Genomic DNA, 4,481 nt, shown 5'->3' with positions numbered 1-4,481 from the left:
CACCCTCCGGTGTCACAAAGGGCAGCTTCCCACAGTCTCACCGTGGAAGTGCTTGGGGTTGGACCCCAAACCATGTGAGAGTGGCCCCGAAGCAGCTCTGGTTGGCTGAATGGCAGCTCTCCCCCTTCTCCCTTATCAGACAAGAAATATTCTGGAGCAGGCTGTTCCAGAGAGTTTCCTTAAGACGCTTGCTTTTCCCTTTTTAGCTCTCCTCGCCTGTCTCATTAACAAACACAGCGGTCGCAGAGAGCAGGCGGCTGGAGCTGAGAGCAGCTCTGCTCCAGTTGAAGCAAGACCTGAGGCCCCAGCACCTCGGCCTGCAAAAAGATTGCATCCTCACTTCAGCAGCCCCCAGAATCTTCACAACCCCCCCCCCCCCCCCCCCAGCCCCCCAAGCTTAACTACTGCTTCAGCAGTAAGAGGAAGAGACAAGAGAGACATCTACATGAGATAAATTAATGGAGGGATAGAAGAGCTTCCATAAGCCAGCCAGTTTGCTGAAAGGAGCTAACTAGGCAACATTTCCCCTTTTCTCCTTCTCCCCTCCTTCCTCCCTTTTTGTTTAGAGCCTCTCTCTTTTCATCTGGGTCAGGAGGCAGAAGATACAGTCAGGTTATTACTCTATAAAAATTACTTTGGCCAGTAAGAGGATGCCCTGCTATATAAAAGACTGGTGAGGGCACCAGCTTGCCTTCTTCACATCCTCGCACAAAGCTTTATCCCTTGCCCCAACCATTTCTTTCTTTTCTGTCCTCTATCTCTTCCCCAGTGTTTCCAAAAAATGAAAAGAAATGTTTCGTTTCTTCTCGCTCTCGACTTCTTTTATGAAATGGGAAAAGAATACTGGGCAAAGTTTAAAATATAAAATATTTTAACTGTTATGTTTCCTTGCTTGTTTTCTTGCTCAGTGCTAGGCTTGTTTTGGCATTTCATACTAATCTTATTTGTTCTCTCCCTGCTAAGTTTGGCTCTCAGAAGCAGAGCTGTACAACTGAGAAGGTTTAACCCCCCCCCCCCCCCCCAAAAAAAAAAAAAAAAATAGGTAGTCCTTAAAAATACAGAACTCTACAGGAAATAAAAGCATTTGCTATGAAAACTAACCAACTTTATTATATTTTACATACATGTGATAATTCAATCATGTTGTGATGATATCACGGACTATGATGTCTGGAGATTTCAGGTGTGGGAAACATATTTCCTTGGCTGGTGTGCTCCATTTTGATTAGCAATAGATACTGCATAAAGAAGTACATTTAAATGGCTGAGGTTTTGTTTAGGCAAAACATGCTTGCACAGAGGCCTGAATTACAGCCCTGTTTTGTTGTTGCTTTTCATTTTTCAGTTTATATAATTCTGAGCACATATGTCTTCCTGAAATAGCAACAAGAAAAAAAGTTCAAAGGTGGTATTTTAATAATCCAAAATTGCATAATAGTTATGATTTGTAAATTATACATTGACACGTATAGGAAACTGGATACATGCATTTTTGGCAATAAAGTATTATTTACTCAGCAGATTCTAAGAACTGGTAATAAGGTAAACACTTGAATATATATGTTCTCATTTTGAATGTGTATGTAGTTATTTGGTATATTGCAAGCAAATGAAAAATTCATTGTGATACACTGAGTAAATCTGGATTTCAGCACTGAAAGGTTTAGGAGTGGCCTTAAGTCCTAGGGGAGGTGCAGTGAGTTGTGCCAGAACAGGTCTAGAGACAGAGTTGAGGGGGATCCAGACTCAGAAATTGTAACAAAATTACACACTAGTTATAGTTAGCATTGTAAATAATTGTGAAAATTAATGGGCTCCTAAGGACTTAACCTTAGGTTTACCTAAGGAGTCACTTAAGAATGCTTATGTTAGTTTTCTGTTTACAATCCATTAAGGTGAAGTAAGCTTCAGGGAGTAACAGCTGCAAGAAGTTTGGCAAGAATACGTGTTTAGAATATGTTACAAGCAAGCGAGAGTTTGGGAGAATGCTATTTTCATGGAATCCTAGGAAGCCTGTATTTGTTAGTGTCTGTACTTTCTGGCTACTCCTACTGGAAGTTGCCTCCAAGAGCAGCTGTACACTTGATGCTGGACCAAAATGAGGGAAAATTCACCATATTGCATGTATTATGGTTTGTTTATGTACTGTGCTCAACCAAGTAAAAGAATGTACTTGAAAAAAAGAAGAAAAGAGTGCCACTTAGATCATTTCCAGGGCATGCTGCTTAAGTGCATGCAAAGAAAGTGCTTGTTGGCTATTTTTAGGATTTCCATTTTTCCTTCAAGACAGCAGCTGAGTACCACTGCAGAGTGATTATGAGTTACCCTTAAAAGTATCCAAGAATTCTGGGTGAAGAGGGTACGAACCAGCACTTCTGTGCCTCTGCCTTGCTACCAGCACAGAGATGATTCCTAAGGCTCCCAAAACATTATATTTCACAATCAGTGCTCTGGTTATTTCTGGGCTCACTATCCTCGTAGTCATGCCATACAATCCCAGTCTTTCACATCCTGCTGCACCTTTGCAGTGTCACCCTACCCCTGCCCTCCCCGCAGGAGCAAGAATAAGTACATGCTAAGATTGTCTCATTGACTGTTTCATTGACATTGTTTTTCTTGATTGCACTGAAGCATCTATGCTTCAGAACAAGTCTGCTGCTTTATATACACCCTACTTAGTCAATTTCCTTCCCTTTCTACTGGTGCCAGTATTGGAGAAACACTACTTTTTTTTTTTTTTTTTTTTTTTTTGTTACATCACTTTCACTCTTTCACTGTACTTACATTTTCTTAACATCTCCTCCTTGCAAGTAAGCAATTAGTTGGAGTCTAGTGCTAACATACTGGCTTTGCACAGATCCATCAGCATGACTCAGCATCCTGCAAACATGAGCTCTAGTTGCAAGCAGATACTACTACATCCTCCTATCTCACTGGCAGAAGTAAGATAAAACATCACCAGATGCAAAAACAGCAGTTAACAATAACAATAAAAACAGTAATAATAAAATAACATTTTTTTCATATTCAAATATCTGACCCCTCTTAATGTCTAATTTGTATGTAACGTATTTGAGACCACCCAATGAAACTATAAGATTATAAGGTTGAGAAATTTTTTTGTTCATACATGTTAATTGTGTCTACCATGACCACAGGAAAGGGAAAAAAAGTTGACTGGATAAATAAAACAACTATTGGAAGTGTTGGACAGGGTATGTTGTTAAAGTATGTTAAAGGAAGAGAAAACTTTGCATTTATATCATTATCATTATTTAACTCAATTTAAGTCTTAATTTTGCTATGATTGACATGCTATGCCTTTGAGAATATTAAACTGATTTACTTTCCATTTTTAAAATAAACTCCAAACCATGTGTATAAATATGGGATATTACTTTAGCCTGAAACATATTTTTAGAAGCTATTTTGCTTGCCTTTTTCAATGGAATCATTGCTAATTTCCACAAAATTCTGCACTTACGCTCCTTCTACTTATCTTACAGTACTTTTAAGACACTATATTCATCTGTATAATAAGGCTAACTCATTTTTCTATTACCACTTTTCCAGTTGAAACCTCTGAGCAGCAGATCACAATGCAAGCAAAAAAAGTCCAGTAATAAATGACAGAGGAAATAAAAGCAAGGCAGCTCTGTTTAAAGAAGGGAAAATAAAACACCCGAATGTTTCCACTATGTAGGAAAATGGAATAGTAATAACAATAAAAAAATAGGGAATCTTCAATACTTCTGTGGCCCCCGTTTAAATTTCTATTGTTAGGTTAAAAGGGTTTTCAAGAGGCATGAGTTTTCAATTATTAAATGCTTTGTACACTGGGAAGTTCTGTCTTTCAACTCTTGAGTGCTATGCTCTCTGAAACAATCATAAGCAGAGTACACATGCTTTATGTTCTCAAAATAACTATTTTCACGTACTATTTTATATACATAAACCAAAAGTGACATCTAAATTAAAAATTAGTGAGAATTTTGTATGCCCAAGACATTCTCCTAGTTACAAAATTGATGCTTTTTGCTCTTTCAATTAGTTCTATTCAAGGAAGGGTTAATTAATGAGTAGAACTTATAATGAGCATGTCTCGGTTTGTGAGTTTTGCAATAAATAAGTCTGGGAACAGTGTGAGATAAGGCAGCTTATGATCAAATTCACTGGTCTGCACCATCTGTTCTTATGCATTAATTTTATATATGACAATCTCTCCATAGAATAAAAATTCAAGGCATATTTTCAGTTTTATTTACTTAAATATGTGGTATATTAGCCAGAAGTATATAATGGCTGATGTCTGGCATGCACAGTTGAATGTGACAGCACTGACAGCTGAGAGAGGGCATGTATGGGGTTAATCAGATACAACGCATGAAAGTGTTCCTTTGCAAAAACAAGTAGTAACTCAAGACGAAAAGAATCTGTGGTGTAGGAGATTAAAAGAAGAGAGAAAGAAAAAAAGAAAAAAA

This window comes from Oxyura jamaicensis, chromosome 2, assembly GCF_011077185.1.
Source record: "Oxyura jamaicensis isolate SHBP4307 breed ruddy duck chromosome 2, BPBGC_Ojam_1.0, whole genome shotgun sequence".
NCBI lineage: Eukaryota > Metazoa > Chordata > Aves > Anseriformes > Anatidae > Oxyura > Oxyura jamaicensis.
The sequence above is the reverse complement of the archived record's forward strand: the minus strand, read 5'-3'. Positions refer to the sequence as shown.